Raw genomic sequence first — 11,355 nt, 5'->3', positions numbered from 1 at the left:
GTAGTATGGATATTTTCCAGGGGCTTGGGTAGTAAAAATAAAATAATTTGTATCGAAAACGTAGTGATTTCGCAATCTTTCGTCCGTCAATCTTACTTGAGCATGGTCAACTGCGGACGTACGCACTCGTAGTGCATTAACTTGCATTACGAGAGGTAGCACCGTTCTTTTTCGGGGGCTTTGACAGTGAAAATGGAATTATATGAAACAAAGTCGTGAGTTATTTCTGCGTAATGTCGTAAAACTTATTTTAACTTCGGGTTTGGTCAATATTTCTATCGTACAGGAGCAGTTCATGACGAGTTCAATGGTGATTACAATGTTCGTAGAAGTAACGACGGTGCATAGCAACATATTCAATCGATCTTTAATTTCCGGATTAAGATTCATTAAGTTGAAATTAATGCAATTTTCGAATTGCCAGCCATTGTTTAGCTAGTAATATTGAGTCAATTATACTTGACTAAGCACCTCATTGTCCGTTGATTATTGTCTTCCTGCAGGTCACAACGGCTCTGATCCAGCATAAATTTATTCTTTGGGCATGTATTACTATTTATTTTCATCGTACCTTTCGCGAAAAATGCCTAAAGGTATTATTTAATGAGTTAAAAGCAAAAATTTGTCGTTGCCCCGTAATACTCTGTGTTATAGCAGGGCACGGCATCATGGCTAAATGCGTAATTTGGCCACGCCCCCCTGGCTTCACTTCCCGCTATTGGAAAGGATAGGGCGCGGCCCCTCCAGTAACCTCTATGCTCAGTAACTCATGGGTCGACGCTACCTTCGCACTTCCCAACAAATTCTGTATCCCAATGGGATATTGACGGCTCAAAAAATAAATAATCTCCTCCTCACTTACAGTCCGGCCGTCGAGAGTTGTCCGATGACAGTTCAAAAGGAGGGGCGGAGAACCCTGCGCCTGCACGGTTTGCAGCCAATTGCTGTCCCCCAAACGCACCTCATACCCTCGCCCAGGCATACAACGTTGTCTCATGGATATGAAGCACTGAAACAAGCCTGAGCCACCAAAACAAGCCCTTTCTGCGAATCGCCAAAACAAAGGAATCTTCCTTTGGGTCCTTCACGCTCGTCGTCCCTTCTGGTTCCTTTCTTAAGGGAACCCTTTTGTTTACGTGTGGTGTGGGCGTTTCCATTTCTTACCTGGCAACCTTGCCCCCTACTCCTTCTAGCTGTCATCGGACAACTCTCGGCGGCCGGACTGTAGTGGTGGCTCGCAATCTTTCGCTAATACGATTTTTTTCATCGCATATTCTTCCATTGTCTCCCTTCCCCCGGGATAATATCTCCCTTTACTTACATTTTCTCGAGATCGACACCTGGCCTTCAAGTCCCAATATCGACCCAAAAACTTCCCTTTCAAGTCCTCGTATCCCTCATCGATGGATTCCAATGTCTTTACCCACAGACTTGCTTTTTCCCGTAACATGTTAACAAAAATTATACTTTTTTGATTTTCCCCACAAGATACCGCTGTAAAATACCTTTCTGCTCCCTTCACAAAAGTAATCAGATTCTTGTAAGTACATCCTCGGAACGTAGGCATTACAATTGCGTCCTTCGCCCATGTGATTCCACCAACTACCGAGGTAGGCCCCTGTTGCTCTGAACGCTCCAAGCGCCCCTTCAACAATTCAAATTTTGTTTTCGTCGACTCCTTTATTTGTTCCCTCGTAACTTCAACCTCACCCTCTATTCTGTTCATCCGCTCCCCGAGATTGATAGTCACTTCCTTAACTTCTACTAATGTAGATTCCTGTTGGGAAATTCGGATATTGACCGCCCCCATCATTTTCAAAAATTCGCTCTGAAGGGATTGCCTTTCTTTACGCAATTCCTCCTTCTCCTGATCCTTCTCCTTACGTCTTTCCTCTTTCTCCTTCTCCCGTAAGAGTTCCCTCTCTCGTTCCTTCTCCTTACGTCTTTCCTGCTTCTCCTTCTCCCGTAGGAGTTCCCTCTCCCGCATTTCCTCCAATAACTCACGCACCGGGTTCAACGCGATCGGCGTTTGGTAAATCGACTCTATAGTGGACTCCGTTTGACCAACCGGTGACTCTGCGTCCCGTTCCACTTCCTCCATAATGGCCAACCCAATCAAATCCCCTATATTACGATTGAGCATGATTCTTTCCTCCCTTTGACTCCTCTCGGCCGTCTTAACACGATTTGGTTCTTTCTCAAAACGTCCCCGTCGAAAACCAACTTCTCCCCCACACTAATCACAAATACACCCCCTACAAAGCGTGCCCAGGCCTCACCAAAGAACCCTCCGCGACGATGACGCATTCGTGGTTTAGGAACCTGAATGAGCCCAGCACTCCACACTTGACAAATAGTCTTTCCGTAACTGAAACAAAATTATTTTTACAAGAACCATTCGCTTGCCATAACGAATTAACTCTGCCAGAAAATATTTTCCCTCAATTGCCCTTTTAAAAGTGAATGAATGAATTGGGATCCTGTCCGCAGCGCCATTTTTCATATGTAATGGTTCAAACCGCGAGAGCCGCCCGCTCGCCTCCCGTTCGATATCTCCCCGTACATGTGATAGTTAACTCTCCACTACCCCAAAATATAAAATTGCCCCTACGGAGACTTACCGTTTCCGGGCTTAAAATCAAGTTCCCCAATTGTTCGTGCCTGCACGCACACTCACTTACGACAGGATTTAAGGAAATCGTGGCAATAGCAAAACAAATAACTTCAATGACATCCCTTTTACAATTGATTTTTAATAACTGAATTACCATAGGTTCCAAAGTTTACACTGACACTAAAGTATTCCCCAAACACACACAATAAATCCCCGTTCCAAAATCCATCGGCGTCACCTCCAACATGAAATATGCGCCTTCGGCTTCTCCTACAAAATTACAATCGCACTTTCTCAATGATTATTATTAAAAAAATGATGTTTCCAACAACAAAATATACCCACGCTCTTTGGCGAATGAACAACGTAAATAGCGTGACATCAAACTTACACAAAAAAAACTTTCCGTGCAATGCAAGTATAAATTAGGCGTTAGTCTGTTCAAGTGGCCACCCGTCTTGAATTCGGGCTCAATGATCCGCCAAGTGACACTAACATTCAAATGTTATGCTCAAGCTTCACCACGTGCCGCACTTAAGTCTTGCAGGGCCGTGACTAAGACCAGCCAACAGTGAATTCACTAGGGCCTTATTGTGGGGAGTACACTTGGGACTTTCAAAGGGGAAAACAATCTGGATACAAAAGGATCTATTCGGGCTTTGGTAAATTCCAAGCTTACTTCCTTTATCCGATGTTCTCGCCACCCCTGACGAGCTGTCCTCGTATCTGCCTCCTCCACGTGCCGTAGCTTGGCTGCTGCTGCTTGTCACTGAACACCACTATTTGACTTCTGACGTGTCAGACCGTAGGAGAGAGCTAGACTTCTCGTCTCTCCCTTTTATCACCTCTGTACTTCCCAAAATCACCTCTGGTGCACCACAACGCCCTCTTTTTCCCCAGCCGAAAGGCGGGTTTTCAAACGCATTCCGGGAGAGAACCACTGCGTCGCCTCTCCCGGAAATCCACTCTCACACAATTTCACTCGACTTCACTTACATAAAAAAATATTCTACAAAAAAAAATAAACCCTTTACATAAATCTGGTACAGAACTCCGTAAACAAAAAATGCTAAAATTGTGAGCGTGCGCGCAGACGTAACCCCCCCAGCCGCGATGTTTTAAAGTGATGCGTCGGGCCGGCTCCGGTCCGTACCGCTACAGTATATTATCTTTCATAAATGCCCTCACCGTGTCTTTTGTGAATTGTTCTTTTTCTTGCCTTGCCCGTTTGCTCGCATCCAATGTTTCAGAAATCGATGTCTGCCGTTTTGATCCTCCCTCAGACATCACCCTCTCCTTATTTGCTTTATGAGAAGCTCTGGTGTTGACATGCTTCTCACATGTGTCTTTCCGGCTCCAGCCCACAATGATATTGCAAAACTTGCACATCATAATTTGTTTTGCTTTATCAAACACATAAAATCCTTCTGTCTCATACTCTTGCACTCTCTGAAACACAGTCACAACTTTAGGCATTATCAACCTCGAAGTATTTCTTAATATCCAATTAATCAGTCTTTCTGCCTTTCGTTATATTCACAGTACGAATACCATGAACTGGGTCCTCTCACCAGCTCCACGTCACTGTTTTCTGTCGATGTTCAACTAGTGATACAATTAAAAATGCTCCAAATGCAATACAGCTACAATGTAGTTACCAACGTGACTTTGTGTTAATAAGTCTGGCGACTTTGAAAGCGAAAAACACCGCGCGGCGGTAGACACCGGCATTCACCAGGGAGACGGCAAGCCCACTGCGCGTCATTCTCAAGGGAGACGGCTTGCCCGCTACGCATTGGCAAAAACCCTAACCTCACGGAGTACAGACAGAGAAAGAGGCATAAATTGGTAAATGAAATTCTTTGAGCGAAAAATCAATCATCATAGAATTCTGAGATTTCTATCCCATTGCAAAGAAAAAGTCTTACTCTTTCCAATGATATCATAATATACACCCCTTACCGGGCTAAATTCAGAGAAATTTGTGTGTAAAGAGAAGCTAATTTACATGGCATAGATAGGAGCCATGCGCTTTGGCAGCAGAATTTATTTAAAAATAAGTATTTATCGTTCATAGAAATCGACGAAAAACTAACTGCGCGTGGTACACTTCATATATGAATTTTTGGTGGTATTAGATTTACAGGTCACCGGTAGTATAATTAAAATATTAAAAAAAACTTTTCGTCGACCAGGCATTTCCTGCAGACGACCGGATGCCAGAAGATTCGGTTTGGCAACGCCGCATAAGAATTCAATGTAAGCAAACAAGATCGCAGACGACAGCATACCAGAAATAAGCATAAATGGAGATAATTGATTGCGTACGAGTTTAGTTTACTGATTTTCCATATTGTCGCAGTAAATTCCATGTACAAAAACTACTTCGTGGTGGACATTTGGAAGTGAATCATGAGATTCGCGATTCCTGTTACTATTTGGGTTGCTGTAAACTTCGAGTGAAGAGATTTCTTATTTGTATATAAATATGATTTGGTGGAAGGATGTAACCGATTTGACGCACACTTCAGTTTTCTGCGTATTTAATTGTCAAAGTACGATTCTCCATCCGCATTAATGAACTTGCCATCTGTGACGAAAGCGAGTGGTTCAAACCATCTTACAGGTATGAGCCGTGCGGGAAACCTATTGAACACCGTGAGCAGGTAGTTATCTACAGGTAATTTTCATATATTTAAGCCAACGCAGTCCGAACCTTACATAAAAATGAACGGACATAATTATTAGCGAGATACGAATGTAGTCATGCGTTTACACGCAAGTTAACCCTAGAACGACGGGCTGGGTCCAATGGACCCAGTTCGTAGTTTTGAAAGTTTATAATTATGTCAAAAATGCACGAAACTGATTTTTACGCCGTGACTTTTCCTAAATATATGTCCTCTAAAACAGCAAGAAATAACGAGAATGGGCTCATTACATTTTATAGTACACTACAAAGGTACATAGTGGACGAACTGGGTCCATAGGACCCAGTCGACTATTTTCAATGCTATGGGTGATTCATTTCAACTTATCAGCAATTTTCTTATTTACTTTGTATTTTTGGGAGATTCAATGTTTATGGTGATGTAAAGAAAGTCGTAGGCGATAGTTATTACCAATAAGTGGGCTTTTTTATGGATTGGCTTGAAGCCTTTCATATGCTCTTCCAACGTCACATTTAGAGTGACACAGTCAGAAACATGTATCCACATCGTTTCGTAATGGGTAGTTTTTGTAACTTTCTCTGGTTTGACGCACACACAGTGTGAATTATCAACATTCAGTCCCATAATCTGTTAGTTTTATATGTGAGACCGTTCATCTAGCGTCTGCGGTGCTTTCGTGGTGGACAGTCAGAAGTTACGCTCGCAAGCTGGAGTGGTCTCGCTGCCTGCCGACATTTGCTGTTATTCCAACTATCTAACTGAAGACATTGAAGAACTTGAATTCTATCATTACATTTTGATACCATGCATGGTAGGTACAAAACTTTATGGATTGTATAAAAGACTATATTCCTTCATTCTAATGTACTTATTCAGTATTTACCTCATTTACCAAATCGTTTACTCCTCAGATGGATTAGTTAGATGACAACTACTATGATATACAACAATGTCATTATTCCTATCTTTACCGGATGCTTGGTCGTACCAAATTTTGTGTAGTGAGGTACGAATGTAGCTGAATTCATAGAATGACCATTGATATACTGTGTAGTTGAGGGGCTAAGAAGTCGGCGTCGCCATTTGGATATTACAGTCAAAATAGCTATCAAGATATTTGTGAGGTAATAACAAAAAAGGATTGTTTATAATTATTGTAAGAATTAGCTGTTCTAGCGAAATTATTGAACTCTTTGAATATCTTGATGATATCAGAAATATAATACGAGACAGTGCTTTGCTAATTTTTACCTGAATTTACAACTAAGGAGTAGCACGAACAATGTTATCTTCCATTTATATCTAAGTGAAGTTTGGAATGAAAAATTGATAAATTTTATTGTCACTTTATTCACAGGCTTGCTAATAGTGACACACATTTGGAGTGCATTTATCTAAAGATTGCAGAACGAATTGTTCAGCTTCTAAATATACAGCGCTAAAAGGAGGAGGGTAGCAGGGAATCCGGTGGAGATGAAGCCTAAAATGTTGAATAAGGATGAAGAAGAACTGAACCTTGGCCAATTTTTCTTCATCTTTCTGAGAACATGATAGAAATACGAAAATGGGGAATTCCTATTGGGAGTAATTTTTAGGAGGAGGGTAGCAGGGAATCCGGTGGAGATGAAGCCTAAAATGTTGAATAAGGATGAAGAAGAACTGAACCTTGGCCAATTTTTCTTCATCTTTCTGAGAACATGATAGAAATACGAAAATGGGGAATTCCTATTGGGAGTAATTTTTATTTCGCGCAATCTGAAAGAGGAGTGGTAAAGAAAACCTCATGCCACTAAAAAGGGTAGAATGCGAAGGCGTAATATTTTGCGTCATATCCCGTGCGCCGTGCGGAATTTTTATTGTCTTATGCACTTTTGCTAATTTTGCGTCCTAACATCTTTGATGTTGATAGAAAATGGACCACCATTGAAAGGTTTAGTTTTTCAAGCTTTGTAGAATGAAGAAGATGACTGAAATAAATAAGGTTCTGGCAATGCTAATATATATCATTTTTACAAGTAAAAAAATCAAAATTTTTCAGACCTTTGGAGTAAACTAGACGGGCAGCCAATATGCAACAGTATTATGGAGTCAAAAGTGATACTGCGGGTTATTTGATTTGATAGTGCGACAGAAATGAGGGAAAGCAGAGGCAAAGACAAATCGCAGACTATTAGAGAGATATTTGATGGGAGGGGTGAATCAATTTGCACAGTTGTTCTCTGGGTATTGGAACTTTATTCCAAAAGACAAAAAGGATATGATACACCATACACGAATGGATCTAGCGAACTTCTAACCATGACTGCGGCCAACCGACCGAACCGACACACACGTACCGACCAACTTGGGCAGACTCGACGGACTCCTCTAGCCCGAGCAGGCCACACACCTTCTCCCACACCGCAATATCGACAGTCAATTGTCACAGTATATATGAGAAATTGTCTCAACTACAACACCCCTCCTCAATTTCTCATACATCTTAAATTTACCCTATGCTTGCCAAACACTTTTGCTGATAACCCTTTTGTCAGTACATCCGCCTCCTGTTCAGAGGAAGGCACATATTCAATGTAGATAACCTTAGAGTTATACAAGTCTTTTACAAACTGATATTTTATATCAATGTGTTTCATGTGTTTTCTCTTCCAATTTCCTACAGTCTGAATACATGATTGATTATCTTGGAAAATTGTTATTGGATCCTTCATATTAACATTCATTTCAGACATCAACACTTTAAACCATAACACTTCAGTCGCAGCTGCCGCTAAAGCAACATCCCCAATGAAAATTTTGTATACAATTGTATACAATTGTATACAGGATTTCCTGTATAAAAATGTATACAATTGTATACAAAATGTGTTAATTGTATACAAATTTGGCTTTACACAATTGTATAAAAATGTGTACAATTGTATAAAATGTATACAATTGTATACATTTTACACAATTGTATACATTTTACACAATTGTATACATTTTATACAATTGTATACATTTTTATACAATTGTGTAAAGCCAAATTTGTATACAATTTACACATTTTGTATACAATTGTATACAATTTTATACGGGAAATCCTGTATACAATTGTATACATTTTTATACAATTGTGTAAAGCCAAATTTGTATACAATTTACACATTTTGTATACAATTGTATACAGTTTTATACAATTGTGTTAAGCCAAATTTGTATACAACCCTAACAACACATGGACATCCAATGGATGTCTGACGAATACCCAATGCAGACGTTGCCGATGGGCCAAGGATATCCGATGAAAATCCGGCGATTTCCCTTGGACATCTGTCGGATATCCATAAGTCCCAAAATCCGATATCCATAGGACGTCCCCTTCCAGATATTAATACAATTTTTGCATATTGTTGCAAGAATATACACCAAAATGATTCCTTCACATGATAGACAACCTTATCAAGGTGGAAGGATTCTTCATTTAAAAGTTTCATGGGTGTCTGCTTAGTAACCATTGATGAATGATTACCCTGGCGAAAATGTGACCGTTTTCAGATTGTTTAAGAACGCACCATGGAGGTGATCATGAACAGCGAAGAACACTATCCCAGTGTGTCCTCGAGCGGAAATGTGTACGCCTTGGAGTGTTCACAAACACTCTACAGAGCGTTTAGCTATGTTTACGACTGTTTGTCAATGTTTCCAAGCGTTGATGAACGCCCTGTGAGTTACCATCTTCATTGTTTCGCAGCATTTACTTACATTTGAGAACACCCTGTCTAGGCTATCGAGAGTGTTCATGTACATAATGTAACATGCTAATGTGTTTTCCATAGTTCTTGAACGCTATGGGAACACTTGCCGGTGGGTTTATGAACTCTTGCAGTGAATAAATTTAATAAAGAAAAAATCAGTGAGATTCAGGTCTTACAGGGTCTACAAAGGAAATGAAAACCAGATACAGTTTGCTGTAATGATAAAACAATTATATTTAACTATATATTACACACTTATTTACAACAACACCACGCAATCACATGAGTACTTTATAAACTGAATTCATCATGCATAACAAAGAGACCAGGCCCAGGTGGTATTCCACCTTTTGTGCTTAAATATTGTCAAGAGATTTTAGCATATCCTCCCTCACTCAGTCCATCCATCCAACCTAAGAAGTAGTTATGTAGTCCCAACCCATAAATCAGGTGATAAGACTCACACCACTAGTTACAGACCTATTTTAATCCAGTCATTTGTTGTTAAGATCTTGAGAGAGAGTCTTGCACTTAAGCCTAATATCCTCTCCTACAAACATATAGCTATACCAGAGCACCATGGTTTTCATAAAGAAAGGTCTTCAACTACGAATCTCATGGCCATGCAATACTACATTCTAAAACCCTTCAGTGAAGGGCATCAAGGTGATGTAATATATACTCATTCTCAGAAAACATTTGATACTCTCATTACTTACCACTTGCTTTGTAAGTTGACATGTTATGGCATTGATAGTAATCTTTTAAAATTATCATTAACTGTCTTAATGGTAGAACCCAGGTGGTCAAGATTAAATCCTTCCTCTATAGTGTAATGAATGTGACATCTGGTGTTCCTCAAGTGTCCCGCCTGGATTGTTATTACATTTATTTATTAATGATGTTAAGCAGAAGAAAAAACCAAATGCGGGTCTATCAAATGCTGATGATTACAAATTACATTGCAGGATTAAATATTTAGATGACTGTTTATGTTTACAGAGCAGTTTAAATAATCTATTTTGCCGGTGTTAAAGTACTTCTATAAGAATTAGAGTGCTTTCCAATCACCTTGCGCAGATTAGCTCACATCACAACAGATTGAAACACACTAGCGCAGACGAACAATGGTGCAGGATGTGTTCCCATCTGTTTAGCGCAGATGACGTCACATCTGCGATTGGAACACGCTCTGAGCTAAACAGTTTAAAACAGATCAGCGCAGATACGCGATTGGAAAGTGTTGGCGCAGGTTGGATTAGAAAGAAAGAACGTCCATTCTCTTTGACACTCAACGGAAGACTCCGCCTTTTTATTAACGCAGCTGTCAGCTGTTTTTCAATACATAATTCAGAAGACACAGATGGCAGTACTTGTGTGCCATGGAATGCCTTGAAAATATTGCAACTCCCAACACTCCTCCTCAATATTTACAAGGCACACTTACAATTAGTCTGGTTTTATTTCACACATACCAAGTTCAGTGCGATGCTTAGAAAAAAACATCATATGGTAAACCCTTTGTTAGAACATCTGCCGTTTGACTTTCAGATGGAATGTAAATTACATTAATGATCTTATTCTTAATTAAGTCTCTAACAAATTTGTAAACAATATCCATATGTTTTAATCTTTTCTGCTCCCAGTTTGGTAACGCACATATGCATGATTGATTGTCTTCATACATTGTTATGGGTTGAGTAGTTTCAATTTTCATCTCAGCTAATAACTGTTTAAGCCATAACAATTCTGCTGATGCTGAAGCCAGTGCCTTGAACTCAGCTTCAGTTGAAGATTTTGAAACTGTACTCTGTTTGCGAGAACCCCATATAACTGTATCACCAAAAACTTTAAGTAAATATCCAGTTACTGATTTTCTATCAATATTATTGGCATAACTGGCATCAGCATAGGCACATACAATTACATCAGTATTACCCTTAAACCAAAGTCCATACTGCAATGTTCCCTTTATGTAACGTAGCACTCTTTTTAAGCCTTCCCAAAGAGCCTGTGTGGCTTTACTTTGATACTGACTATAGAAATTAATGGCTGCACATAAATCAGGACGAGTTGCTAAGCATGCATACATCAAACAACCAATAAGTTCTCTATATGGTTTACTGTCTACAGGTCGTGAGGGAATATCATTAAATTCATTTATACCCAGAGGGGTTAATTTTGGTTTACAAGAATCCATTCCAAATTTTTTAATAACTTTATCCAAATAGCTTGCTTGATTCAAAAACAAAGAATCATTAATGCGTTCAATTTTAATTCCTAGAAAATATTTCAGTTCACCCAGGTCTCTCATTTTGAATTCTCTCAT

The sequence above is a fragment of the Ischnura elegans genome, chromosome 9 (genome assembly GCF_921293095.1).
Source record: "Ischnura elegans chromosome 9, ioIscEleg1.1, whole genome shotgun sequence".
NCBI lineage: Eukaryota > Metazoa > Arthropoda > Insecta > Odonata > Coenagrionidae > Ischnura > Ischnura elegans.
Note: the sequence above shows the minus strand (reverse complement) of the source record.